Source organism: Ursus arctos, unplaced genomic scaffold (genome assembly GCF_023065955.2).
Source record: "Ursus arctos isolate Adak ecotype North America unplaced genomic scaffold, UrsArc2.0 scaffold_50, whole genome shotgun sequence".
Taxonomy (NCBI): Eukaryota; Metazoa; Chordata; class Mammalia; order Carnivora; family Ursidae; genus Ursus; species Ursus arctos.
This window is the reverse complement of record NW_026623068.1, coordinates 312,480-326,764: the sequence shown is the minus strand read 5'-3', so window position 1 is coordinate 326,764 and position 14,285 is coordinate 312,480. Positions and strand designations below refer to the sequence as shown.

The window sequence follows — 14,285 nt, the reverse complement described above, 5'->3', positions numbered from 1 at the left end:
GAGCCTTCCCCTGACCTCCCCCGGCCTTCCCCTGACCTCCCCCGGGGTTGGCCCCGGGTGAAAACTCAGGTAACCCTTGTGCCTGAGGCCAGGCGGACGCTGTGCTCTGGGGGTGGCGTCCTCAGCCTTTCAGGTTCGCCCTGCTGCTGCGGACCCTCCACGTCCAAGTGCCTGATGGCAGTAAATAAGGAAGGGATCATCAGAGCCCATCGGATGCGCCCAGGGAGTTTCGGTGGTCCATGCAGGGGCTGTACAGGTGTTGCTGTTCCCAAACCCGGGCCCCTGTGGACCCGACTGCCCAAGTTTTTGATATTGACAAATTGGGAACTGGGTGGAAAGAATTGTGGAAACGCCTTGGGCCGACTTTTAGTTTAGCTCTTTAATAGCTTTTTAAAAAGCCTTTCTCCCTTTGGATTTGGAAGCAGATCCTTCTCCAGGTTTCTTGGGGACTGTTTTCATGCTTGACAGGAAACATTCTCCATTATGAAATGACAGAAGACACCAGGGTTTGCAGACCACCAGGCTGTTGGAACAGGAACCACTGGTGGTTTTGAGAGGTCCTGGAGGTGACTGTCATGTGCCCAGGTATCTGGGACACATCTTTCAAGGTCTTTTAGGGCAGTTAGCTGTACTGGACCTAGTGACTGTTTTTGCTGGGCAGAGACATGAAGGTGTGAGTCTTCCACAGCTCTTGCTTCTTTTTTTCCAAAAGTTGGGTCAAAGGGGGAGTTTGACTTGGCCAGAACACGTGCGGATAGTTCCGTGTGTGTGTGTCTGTACCAAAATACTTTGACTTCCCCTCCCATTTCTTCAATTTCCTTGTTTAAGGTTTGGGTCCCCCCCACCCCACCATAACTTTTTGCTTAGTGGCTTAGTTTTGTTGTTTAACTTTGTTGCTACCCCACCCTATTACCTTAGTGTGCATTTATCCTGTTACCAGAGTTGATGCCTGTGCCCTAAGCCTAGTGCTGCCTACTTTTCTGTCATTTGTAGGAAATGATAGAAATAATGCCCAGCGGGAGGTAGACAGGATAGTAGTGATGTAGTTTTGGAAGGCAGGTGAGGTTTGGTGGGCTGAGATCTCGAGCCAACGCCCGAGAAAGAATTCTTGAGACGTCTTTAGGGCAAAATGCTGGTTTTCTTAAAGCACTGGGACAGGATCCCTGGGCAGAAAGAGCTGCTGTAATGGGGTTGTGGGGGCAACTGATTACATACTTGGGAGCTGGGAGAGGGAAAGAAAAGGGAGGGCTTCAAAAGAACTTTCCTACGCTAAAGAGGATACTGGAGACCTTGCCAGTGTCAGGTTAAGGTTGTTTTCCCTTCTAGCAAGGTATTAACATTAAGATAGTTGGAAGTTTCCTGGAGGAATGTCACAGGGTATCAGCCTGTGCTTTGTCCTTCTGCTCCCTCTTCAGGAGTGGGGGCCAATGATTCAACAGAGAATCTGTAAATGAATCCTAAGATAATTCCTTGTGAGCTTTCTTACCCCTGCCTCCCTTTGCATTCTTAGTAACATGCCTTGTAAAATCAATATTCAATGACTGTCAAGACTGATTTGTCATGTTATCATTCTGGCCTCTTTATATACTGTATCAGGAAAGGGGTGTTTGCTTTTTTTGTGCAAAGTTCTGAGGTATTTATTTATTTATTTATTTATTTATTTATTTAATTTATTTATTTAACAGAGAAAGAGCACAAGCAGGGGGAGCTGCAGGGGGAGAGGAGGAAGCAGGCTCTCCACTGAGCACGCAGCCTGACCTGGGGCCCTATCCCAGGACCCTGGGATCATGACCTGAGCCGAAGGCAGAGCCTTCACCAACTCAGCCACCCAGGGGCCCCAGTTCTGGGCCTTTTCAAGCTACCAAGCCAGTCGGCCCCTCTTTGGCCCCAGCTTCCTCTGTAGCAGCTTCTCTCTTCACACCTGGATTCTGGCCATACGTGCCCCACTTCTAGTTTATGGAGCAGGCCGAGCATTCTTACCTCTTAGCCTCTACCTGAGATTCTCCGGAGTTCCTTTCACCACACCAGCCCTGTAGCTGCCTCCTACTCATTCTTCAGCTCTCCAGGCCAAGGTGTCTGCCTCTAAAAGGCCTTCCCTGATGCTCCGACAGAGAATGGATGGCCCCATCCCGGGGAACGTTCCTAAGTCCACACAGCACCTGGTTTTCTATGATGCAGTGGCCTCTTTACTTGTTATTGTTCCCCAGTAAACAAAATGCCTTGAGAGCCCTTGCTGTCTTTCTCTTTCATCTCCCAGGGTCTGCTGCGGTGCCTAGCACAGGGTAGAAACTCCACAAAGACTGTCAAATCCAGTGTAAATCTAGTTCCTACCAGATCGCCCTGGCGGTGTGAGCCCAAGTATGGGAAAATGAAAACTGGATAGAGTCAGTGGTGATTCACACTGGGACTGTAATTCTGGCCCTGACCTTTGACTCTGTTTGAAAATCTTTATTGCTCGATGCCAGTGGAAGCCGAGGCTATTACAGAGCTATGAAGGGTGTGGCAGTTATGCTCCCAAAGTCAAAACTGTTTTTCTGGGGAAGCTTTTGCTTCACTGCTGTCGATTTCCTCGACATATCTGTATTCCTTCCACTCCGGTCATTGTCAAGGCCTCGGGAGGAAACACGGAGGCAGGAGAGAGCCTAGAATTGTGATTCTGTGTTATCGTGTTACTGACAGACATCAGAAGTGGGATTCTGGGTGCATTGCACTCAAGAGGAAGGCTAGAAAGCGTAGGTCCCCTTCGCCCATGAGTGAAGTCGTGTGTGTGAATGGCATGCCCATCGTGTGTGTTATCCATTCATAAAAGGCCATGTTGTCTTCCCAAGAACAAGGACCTTATCAGCAACCGCACAGTGAGGTTCCATGGGACGAACATGGGGGAGAATGAGGAATGGCTGCAAGGAGGGAGTTCTCATGATGTGATGTGTTTACAATGGGAGGATGAGTGTGTTTCAGAAGATGGTTTGTGTATCACAGACGTGAGGCTATGTGGTGGTCTCATGACAGGGGGGTCCCAAAGAAGAGAATTAGGATGGCTGATTCATCAAGGGGCACTTATGGAGGCCACACTGTGTACTGTTCAAGGTATTAAAGAATCACAAGTGAACACAACCCAGTTTCTGCCCTGAAGGGGCTCAATAGATCTGTGGAAGAGACAGACAAGCAAGAAATAATTATAGACCATGAGACAAGTGTTTAGAGAGGGACAGCTAATACAGTGAGCAACACTCCACTCTGAGTGAATGGACAGAGGTACCAAAACCAAACAAACAGACCAGAAGGAAATTGGAGCAGAGCCTTTCCTCCCATCTGTAAGCACGACTTTCAATGTTCTCTCCTATTGATTAGGTCTCTTTTCCTTGTAAGAGAACCCAACTCGAATTGCCCTAAGCCAAGATGGGAACTTTACTGGCTCATATGTGACCCAGAGTCCAAAAGGACTATGGCTGCAGCCAGGGCTGGATCCAGGGGATCCACTCTCTAGACAGGCTGTGTCCACAAGGAGACACCCCTGCCCCACCCAGGTTTCCTCCCTCCTCAGTTCAAGTCCCAGAGGGACATAGACTACTTTTCACTGTGGCTAGAGCCCCAGGACAGACTCTGAAGATGTCTGGCTGGGTCCCATGCCATGCCCTGGAAATGCAAATGGAGTCAGCCCCACCCAAACCACAGGGAATGGCAATGGGGGAGTACTGGTCCCCCAGAGAACACTGGGTGCTGTTACCAGCAGGGGAGAAGGAGTGCTGGTCAGAATACACTAAGTATTACATCGTGTCTTTTGTAGGGAAAGAGAACCGTCATCTACTCTTGTGAAAATACAAATTAGTAAAGAGGATCTTGAAGAACAGTTTGGCAGCGGCTATTAGAATTCATAAGGGGCAATTCCTTGAGCCAGGAATTCCTGCAAATACGCACGTGTACCTGTGCTTTCTACAACACTGTTTAATAGAAAAGCATATAAAATGCAGCTATCTAAAGGACCATCAGTACTGAATACATTAAGTAAAAAGGAATTTCCATGCAAAGGAGAACTAGAAAGCCATCAGAAATAATGAGGCAGAGCTATAAATGACAATAGAAGCACAGCCATGAGTTACTAGGATCCAGAATAGTTACAAAACAGGACGTGTCAATTATTCACTTTATTAAAATTATACATAAATCTATTTATTTTGAGAAATGTAGATTCACTCATTCAACAGATATATATTGAACTACAACCTATGTATTTATTCAGTGTATATGTACAGTCTCTCAGCAAAAACTTACTGACCCTTCTAGGTGCCAGGCACTGGACTGTATTTGTGTTTTCATGTGTGATATTTATCCGTCTCTAGGTGTACTGTTCGTCCATAGGAGAAAACACTCTGAACACTGGTTATCTTGGTGGGGGGAGAGATTATGCCGGGTCTTTACTTTCTACTTCATACATTTCTGCATCGATGGATCAAAGGTAATGCAAAGCGTTAGCTCCTTCATTATAGGTAATCATTCCGACACAAGTATTCACCAAATATACAGAAAGTTATGATAGCGACAGTGTGGAGAAAACAGCCAGGCCAGCACATGGCACAGCCTGCACAGGTTCCACTTATAATCTGTAGGAGGGAAACGAAGGATGGGGGAGATGTTCTTTCTGGGAGTCTCTTCACCAGGAGCATGACTGTGGCACTGTGGTTGCACAGAGGCCTGTCTCGCTGTCTCATGTTTCCTGTGTTATCTGTGTCCACCATCCCAGAAGGCCATCCTCTCTGGGCATGTCCTCTGACCTGAATTATTAGTAAGCCCCCTGAATACTCTGCCAGACACAGACTGAAAACGATGGAACATTCTGGAAGAGGTTTACCTTGGACTGAAAGGCTTAGAGGTGAGCAGGGAGTTGCTGGAAACACTCATACTTAAAACGTGAGGGGAAACCCGGAGCACAGGGGCCGAGGAGGTGATATAACAGGCGGAGCAGGTCAGGTACAAGACAGCGGGGAGCAGTGGGGGGGGGACTGGAGGATGACAGCCCCCCTCCATGAAGCAGCCACCTAGGACTTAGGGTCTGATGCTGCCAGATTGGATGTTCCCAAGGAAAGCTGGAAACAGAGATTTTCAGGAAAAAATCTATTTTGCACTGGTTGTAAATCACTGAAACCCATTTTGTAAAGATTGAAGAACGGGGACCTATGGACATCTGTTTTAAATTCCTTCACGGTAAATGCGATGCAGTGTAAACGTATCAGCAGAAGTACACTCTGCGTGACATCGCAAGTGCTCACTCGCAGGTGCAGACAGACAGACAGACAGACACACACACACAGACACAAACACACACCCCTTTTAAAAGGAAAAGGGGAAAAAAGCAAAGAGCGTTCTGTAGTGCACATCGTACCACGTAGGTTAAGGGTACTTGCCGATTTGAAGTGGGTCCTCCGAATGTAGTTCTGTAATGGGTTGTGATAAGAAAGGCTTGACTCTGTGGGAAGATGGGAAAGAGAGAAATGAGTCAAGGAGCTCAGTTTCAGCAGAACCGCAAACACCCACTCCAGGAACGGCAAATACATCCTGCTCCTGTTCAAAGCAAGGGCCACTCACTCCACAGGGCCTTCTGCTTCCTGACGTCTGGCCCTCGGCACACGCACTCACACTTCAGTGGATCGGGGCTCTGGCGAGGTCACTAAGCAGGACACTCCGAATCGGATGCCCACTCACAATCTCATCATGAAATACTGAACACTCAGAAATCGCTCAGGATACGTCAGCAAGGATTTTCCCGATGTTCCAGGTTTTCCAAGTCGTCTCCAGTTTTCTGCCTCTTCTCAAACAAAATCTTTAACACAGTGCTCACCGCTCACAGTTCACTGAAAAAAGGACTCCTATTCAGACTTGAAGTCAGTAACGTTGATGCGATGACTCCCTCCTCCACGATATGCAAAAAATCAGACCTCAGAGAGCTGAATCCTCCATCACAACAACCATACACAAAGGCCAATGCGTTTTTCAGCCCAGAAGCACCTCTGGGCTTGAGTGAGAGCCCGCTTCCTCTTAGTTCACTCGGGGTCCCAACAGGCTAGGACATCGTCTGCAGAGGCACAGCCTCAGATGCCAGACGGCAACCGATCAGCATATTTTCTGTAACGGAATCCTGTATTTGGAAAGGGTGAAAACCTTGTTTTCATAGGGTAAACTAGATCAACCTCATACTTGAAAACTATTTCCAGATGATGAGAATTAGACATCCTTGAAGGACAAGCTGAAACTTTTATGCTCACCAAAATTTTTTTTAAAGGCAATTCTTGGCATTTTATTGAAATCACTCATTTAAAAAGAAGGAAGGGAGTTCCCTTCCAAACCCTCGGGCTTGAGGCCAGGGCTTAAATCTCAGCTCCACCCCTTCCTTCACAGGTGCCGAGATGGAAATTCGCTTCACTGCTTTGTGCCTCGGTTTCCCCACCAGAATTCACGAGGCTGCTCTGAGCACTGAGTGAGATGATGCATGGGAAGCATTGCACACGGTGCTACAAAAGCTCCCAGCAGGATTCACAAACTCGCCCTCTACAACTCTGCAAACTCCTTAAAACCTGGTCAGCGTGGCCCCCGGAATATCTCACAGACTGTAAATGACTAAGTTCAGCCTCCCATTCATTTGCTCAAACAATATTGACGACGCATCTGCTCTGGGCTGGGCACCTCTCTATGCCCTGGAGATAACGAAGTAGACAAAATACACAGAACAATTCAGATCATGAAACTAGTGTAGGTCATTTCAAGGTTCAGAGAAATGACGTTCATGGACAGAACAGTCACAAGGGAGAGTGTATTGCATGTGGAAGACTGCTCGACAGGTTGGAATGAGGTCCCGGGGCCAGCAAGAAAGCAGGGAGGGGGTCCAAGGGGAGGGCCCCCTAAAATGAGGTCTCCAGCATGCATCCGGCCCCCTCCCGACCGCTGCCTCTGACTCTGCCCGGCTCTGTCCTCTGGTCCAAGCCACACTTACTGGATGCTGGGCAGCTTTCTCGTGACAATCACTGCAAAGTCGACCTCAAAAATATTTTCATGGGAGATCTTCATCCTGAGGAAAAATACACAGCAAGTTTGCTAATTCTGTATTCCCGCATACATTTACTGACCATCTTCATGTACCGAGTACTAAGCCCCAAACAGCAACGGGCTATTTCAGGGATTTAAATCAGGAATGATATGGTCAGAAAGGTACTTTTCAGGTGACTTTGGTCTCTGTGTGGAGAATGGATAGAGGACAAATGTTAGGAGATTCTCAGAGCCGTCCAGGAAGAAGGTCCAGGGAAGAAGTCACAGGGAGCCTGAACTGGGGGAGCAGCCACTGGCATGGAGGTGGGGAGGCACTGAGAGGCGCTGGGGAAGTAGGAGCTAACAGATTTTCCAAAAAGCAGACTGAGACAGATTAGAGAGGGTCAGGAAACAATTGTGTGTTTGCGGGGGAGGGGTCGGGGCCAGCATGTGCGGGATCAAATAGGATACAACAGCAAACATCACAAAGCATCCCCGTCAGTGAGGGCGAGCACTGTCTTGTGGTACATTTACGTTTTTCTGTGAGAGTCGCCTACGGTGGGTGGGAAAGGGCAGGCGTCTGCAGCCAGGGAATGGGGGTCAGATCCCATCCACCACGTGTCTGCTGTGAGGCGCTGCAAGTCACTAAACTCCCTGGGCCAAGCTTTCCTCCTCTGCACAGTAGAGAAATTGACTGCACCTCACGGGGTTGTGAGGACTCATGAGGAAATAAATATACAAGCCACACGCACAGCAGGACCTGCGCTAGTAAGCGCCAAGGGTGTGCCTTTGATTTACTGACACGGGTACACAGATGTGGGGCCTGGCCTGGGCTGTACATGTATTTTTACTGTGGGCTGCAGTAGAGAGTGTGAAAGCCACACACAGAGACACACACACACAAACATACACACTGAGTTAGACAAAGACAGTCATACGCACAGAGACGCAAAGACCCACACACAGCGGCACACAGACAGAAGAGACAGACACAGAGAAACAGAGATACAAAATACAGACATGTAGACACACAGACCCCTACACACAGACACACAGAGAGGCAGAGACACAAAGACACAAACACAGAGACACAGACACACACACGCAGAGACTCACAGAGAACGACACACACACACACACACATAGAGAGACACACTAACGGCCCTGCTCCACCACCTGCCTCCCCAGCCTGGTCACCCTCTGGGCTCCTAGCACATTCTCTCCATCTCTGTCATGTGCACTCACTCACTCAGCCCTGAGGAGGATTCTCGAACGCATTCTCTCCTCAGCTCACCAACTGCAAGGACACCCCTTTCTGGCCTGTTTCAACCACACACTGCATGTCTCCTGCAACAGCTCCTCACACCCCTGAGGCCTGGCAAGAAACAAGGTGCTCCACAACCTGCTGACTGTTCGGCATCCCCCCCGCCATGCATGCTTTTAACACCCTCGTGTCCACCTTACTTCTATTCCAGAAATACAGAACCAGTTGGTCAAAGGGGAAAGACAAAGAGAAACACAGATGCCGGTGTCCAGAATCCGGTGGTGGTGTCGCCGGTGCAGGCTGGGCCAAAGGAAAAGCGGGGGTCAGGATGATACCCCTGTTTCTGATGTGAACAACTGCGCAGGGAAGAGCACCGTGTATGTAGACGGTAGTATGTAGTATGTATATTAACTCACCTATGTAGACAGTCAGGAGCGATGGGAAGCAGGGATGGGGGAGGGTCGCTGTCTTAGGGGTTGGCATGATGGGGTCAGAAATCAGAAGCAAGCATTTTCTAGTAGGAGGTGATCCCTATGGGTTAAGTGTCAGGACCATAGGTCCAGCTACCCCCCAACCTAGTGGAAAAATCAGAGGGTCTGGTTTGGGGGAGAGGGAGGGTGACAGAGGGACACAGGAGGAGAGAGTAAAGGACCGCTTCATGATGTATCAGAAGAGACAGGCTCACCCATCTCAACCGTTCACTCTCAGAGCTGCCACACATGCCTGCCCGTCTGCAGAGCGCGGCGATGGACGAGCTAGCTGAGGCTACTGGGAGGAAAGGCTTAGGGCAGACGAGAACTAACTTCTGCTAGGAAACTCCACAGCACCCTTCCAGAACATTACTCCCACGACAGGAAAGGGTAAGGAGAGTCTAAAATTCCCAAAGACAATGAGAACAATTAAAAGCAGATGAAGGACAGCATATACTCCCACATCTTCTGTAGGACTTCTTACTTTAGTATAAAGAGCTTCCCCTTGGGGCGCCTGGCTGGCTCAGTCGGGTGAGCGGCCGACGATGATTTCGGTTCAGGCCACGATCTCAGGGTCCTGGGATCCAGCGCAGCATCGGCCTCTGTGCTTAGAGGGGAGTCTGCTTAAGATTCTTCCTCTGCCTCTGCCCATCCCCCCCAATAAAAGTCAAATCTTTAAAAAAACAAAAAAAGCGCTCCCCATGCATCAGCTACTTGACCCTCAGAAGAACTGACTAAGGGGTCACTGGGGAGGGAAAGCTACCAAAAGGCACACCTCGAGCCTCTAAGGAACAGACAGCTTCTTTCTGGGCTTTCGAAAAGGAGCAAAATGGCTGCAGCACATGTTTCCACTTTCGACTCTGGGATTCCCTGAGTCTGTCTGACACGCCACTCAATGAAAGCTGGCGAGTCACAGGAGGCAAGAAAGACACCGAAGACAGGACCGGCTCCTGGATGGCAGCTGGGGACCGCCGTGAGGAAGCACAGCCCTTGGACTGGAAGAGGATCCCGCAGGGCCAACCGCAGCACAGGCTGCCCGAGGTGAGACCCACCCTCTGCGTCCTTGATCCTTGGGTTGTGTGAAAACAGAAGTCGGGAGACACCGATCAGCTGAGGTCCCTTAAAGGGGTTCACTGCCCCTTTATTCTGTTTCTGTGATGGTACTGGCTTTCCTGGGCCCTCCTGGTGCCCGCTGCCCGAAGTGGGGAGCCTTTAACTGCCCAAAGTCTTGGGCCCCTGAGATCAAACAGAACGAGCTCCCACGATGGTGGCAGCAAAAAGCCTGTGACCCGCTGCCTCTGCTGGTGCAGCTGGGGGAACATCCCCGGGGGAAGGTCCATGAGACAACGAGACTGGCAGCCAAAATTTTCGCTGCCCCGTTCTACAAGCACATACCTCTCAATACAGGGATTAGCAAATTTACTGTAAATGGCCAGAAAGTATTTTAGTCTTTGCAGGCCAGACAGCCTCTCTTGGAACTACTCAACTCTGCTGTCATGCTGGTAAAGCAGCCATGGAGAAGATGCAGCTAAATGGGAGTGGCTGTGTTGCAATAAAACTTTATTTACGACGATAGCTGAGTGGGCTAAATTTGGCCCGACAGGCCCAGGCTCCAAGAAGCAAAGAAGCATTGTTTATTTTTTATTATTTAAGAAACATATATATTTAAAAAAACCCTTTGGACCAATATAATTATCAAACAAAACAAAACACCTCCACAATATCTTACTGACCCTGTGCTGTTCGCCTTCCTCACTCCTGAGAGAGAACCTTTTTCTTGGAAGGGGTACCTAAGTCTCAATGTACCTTGTTCCCAGGAATAAAAATGTCAGATTTGTTCATTACTAACCCACCTACATGACAGCGGGGAGAATCCAAATGTCGGGACCAAGTCGAAACGGTGTCGGGCCGAGAGGAGGCATTTCTCCAATGCCTTCCACTCACACTGCACACGTTCTGCCACTGCCTTCTGCTCCCGTTCCTTCCACCACACCATGGTCACTGAGGTACAGACGCACCACAGCCCGACAGACCGCAGAGACCCCCCTGAACAAGCACAGGCTCTGTGTAGAGAACAGGGAAGGAACCTGGATTTGGAGGAGCTGCAGCCCATTTGGTCCCACTTCTGCCACTAACCAGACTCGTCTCCTTTCCTGTGAGTGAGCGCAGTTACACCTGTTCTTGCTCCCTAACAGAGCAGGTGAGGGACCAAATCAGGGAATAGCTGCAAAAGGCCTTTGTGTCATCGCACAATCACCCAGCCGTGTGCACCTCCAGCCTGTACCAAAGACACTAGCAGGATGACAATAAAATCTTCGTTATTGCCAATATGGCAGATGCAGGGGCTCTGGCTCTCATAATTCCACGGGCAGGGTTCTTCCACCCATGCAGAGGAAATGTCTACTAGGATTTTTATCCTAAGCCCTGTTTGTAACAGCAAAGGATGAGATGAAAGGCACCCATCCTTCACCAGGGCTCTGGGGACACTAAGTATGTGGCTGACGGGGGCAGCAGGCGCAAGCATCTGGGGACGGGGGCGCGAGACAGACCGTCACTGCATTCCCTCTGAATATATTTTAACATTTCTGAACCAGGCGGGCACCTTCACAGGTGAAACAATTTGGGAAAGAAGAGGCAGAATTTTCATTTACCTTTAATCTCCAGAGGTGGTATCCACCCCAGTCCCAAGATTTAGAATTTGACAATGACATTCTGTCTTCCGTAGAAATGCCTTTATAAGCGGACTCACGCCATGGACGTGAGCGAAATGTCCTGAGAGAGAGACAGAGACAAGCTATTGCTCAGTGAGGTGGGATATCATCCCTGCAGAGCACACGCCAGGAGAAAAGCAAATCAGGACACTTCTGCTCTTCCTCCGGGTCAGCGGGTTATTGTGGACTTCATGGGAGAAAGAGTGACTTTCACATTCTCTTCCTTTTTTAAATTTAATTCAAAGCTGCTACAATCAAAGTAAGTACAATCTATTTAATGATTTAATGGAATTAACGATCTTACAAATAAATTGCCCCTTGGGGCACCCGGGTGGCTGTTGGTTAAGCGTCTGCCTTTGGCTCAGGTCAGGATCTCAGGGTCCTGGGATCAAGCCCTGCATCGGGCTCCCTGCTCAGCTGGGAGCCTGCTTCTCCCTCTGCCTCTGCCCCTCCTGCTCATGGTCTCTCTTTCCAATAAAGAAATAAAATCTTTAAAAATTAAAATAAAATGTCCCATTATTTTACATGGGAAAGACAAGTGTTTTACATCAAAATGTCAGATCTAAATGTTCCTTTTGGAAACGCGCTTTTTCATAGCTAGGTAAAGCTACTTAGGACTCGACTAATACTCAGAATTGCGAGATCATGACAAAAATAATATTTTGGGGTCAGGAAATGGGGCAGATAAATGTCAAAAAAAAAAAAAAGTATTTCTTACCGTGTTCCCTTCATCTCCATTCTGTGTGGGTAAGAGCCTCTATGTTTATAAAAAGGCCTCACAGAGCACCGGTGGGAGGGGAAGCCAGGAGTAAACGTTGCCCAATAAACGGACTTGTTTAGCTCCGGAGTGGGGAGCTGGAGTAAAGGGGATGGGAAATAAAAGAGGGGAAAGGAAGATAAAATCTGTGTTCTAAAGCCTTGCGCTTAACTATTTTAAGAACAAAATTGGAGTAGCATTTAGAAACTTACTGCAGTCCTATTGATTCTGCTACTACACAATTTGAGCTTGTATTTTACGTGTCTCTGGCTTCTTATTTTTCGAGGAAATCATTTTTATTGTATGTTATAGAGTATCATCCACAACAGGCTGATTATTGGGAAAAAATTTTAAAAATGCTCACCACACGCTGTTTGGGAAGCACTCTCCTAGTGGGCCCCAGTCTGGAGATGCCAGGCCAGGCAGAGGAAGAGGCAGGCTGGCTGACATGCTGCCTCGGGCACCCAGCTCCCAAGGCCCCGAGGTGGGTCCCTGCCTCTGCAGCAGTGGTACAGAAAGCTTCCTCAGGAGCCCAGGAGGGAGGCTTCAGGCCTCTGAGCCAGGCCTGGCCCCATCTTCCTAATGCCTGGGTTCATCCTGAGCTCCAAGTAAGATCCACGTCCTTTTTCTCAGGGACCACCACGTTAAACGTTCTTTGCATTTCTTATAGAATCTACCCATAGGCTCCATCTTTAGGGCCAGGATTCCTGGCACACACAAGGACTGTGGTCACTTGGTTAATTTCTCAGTCTGGCTGAGACTGAGTCACCCTCCCACCTCAAATCCTTTCTGTGTCTTGATAGAAAGGACTTGCAGAGCCTAACAGTGTTATTACTGCTTTAATAAAGCCAAAAAAGTAATTCCTTCCTTGAACAGACAATTCACAGTGAAAGATCATATAAATGGCTCTTAAACATACAAAAATGATTTTCAACTTCACCCCCAAAATCAGAGGATTATAAAACAAAATTACTGTAAGATAACATGTTCCCATATCAGATTAACCACAATGAAAAGGTTCATAATACACTGTGTTCATGAGGATGTTGGGATAGGAGCACATTCATATGCCTGGAGAGAGTGAACACTGGAACTCTCTCTTTTTAAGCATGAATTCCTAAAACGTCAGGCCTCTGGGCTGATGAGGGGACGTTGGGAGGGAGGGGGTCACTTGCCTCTGTTAATTTCGGAGGACCTCCTCTCCTTAGACACTCTTACAATATGCTGGATGTAAGGGTCATGCCAGTAGCCAAGGCTTACTGCAAACCTGGAACAGAGGAAAGGAGGCAGATAAATAGAGGTCATTAGGTTCTGGCCCAGTTCTCAGGACCCAGGTCGAGGAGGAAAATCATCTACCTCAAAAGGCCAACAGAGGCACGTTTGGTGCTCCCTTACCAATGTCAACAGACTCGGCCATCCCTCTTGGTGCTCACATACACGGCCCCTCAACCTCCCCACAGTGGCCATTTCTTTCCTCTCTTTACTCATGCGGCTAACTCTTTTTCCAGGACCCTAGAGAGCACATAACCTCACCTCATACCTCACCTAGAAGACCTGCCACCACCTATTCCCTCAGCAAACTCACTGGCCAGAGCCAATCAGACAACTCTGCTCAACCAGAAGTTCTGTGTCCATAGGAAAGGAGATCCAGGATTGTTTTGTGAAACTTATGAATGACTACCTAAGTATTTCCCCCGGCTCTGTATTAGGTACCAGTCCTTCCACATCCCTTAAGCAGGTCATAGTGGGAAAACCAGGAACAAATAAACACAACTGCTACAACCTAGAAAATGCTAGAGTAGCCTGTACTCTCTGGTCTATACAACCGGAAAATGCTATGGTAGCCTAAACTCTCCCTGGTCTACGCTACAAGGAAGCAAAGTTTTGGTGTTCTAAGCCGGGGAGCTGAAGTCCAAATATCCCTGAAGGTCTTCTGTCAAACCTGAGTGGAACTAGCCTTAGGACAACAAGACGTAGGGGAAGGAGCCTGGAACGCTAAGGCCATGCCAAGTCACTGTGGGCCTGGAGTCTGCTCTGCCCCTCATCAGTTATCTTGTGAATTAATA

At 48.6% G+C, this 14,285-nt stretch overlaps 1 long non-coding RNA gene across 5 annotated transcripts; it reads right to left on the bottom strand.

The window, feature by feature from the left end:
* Positions 1-1,645: 1,645 nt before the first annotated feature.
* Positions 1,646-12,317, bottom strand: LOC125282345 (uncharacterized). 5 transcript variants are annotated; one of them, XR_007189519.2, is made up of 6 exons: positions 12,181-12,317; positions 11,403-11,523; positions 10,605-10,814; positions 9,236-9,353; positions 6,986-7,060; positions 1,646-6,133 (listed from the first exon to the last, which is right to left on the bottom strand). It is a non-coding gene; the product is annotated as an uncharacterized LOC125282345 (long non-coding RNA). The 5 variants fall into 5 exon arrangements; XR_008957665.1 differs by having other exon boundaries at positions 1,646-5,464; XR_007189523.2 differs by lacking the exon at positions 10,605-10,814.
* Positions 12,318-14,285: the final 1,968 nt, after the last annotated feature.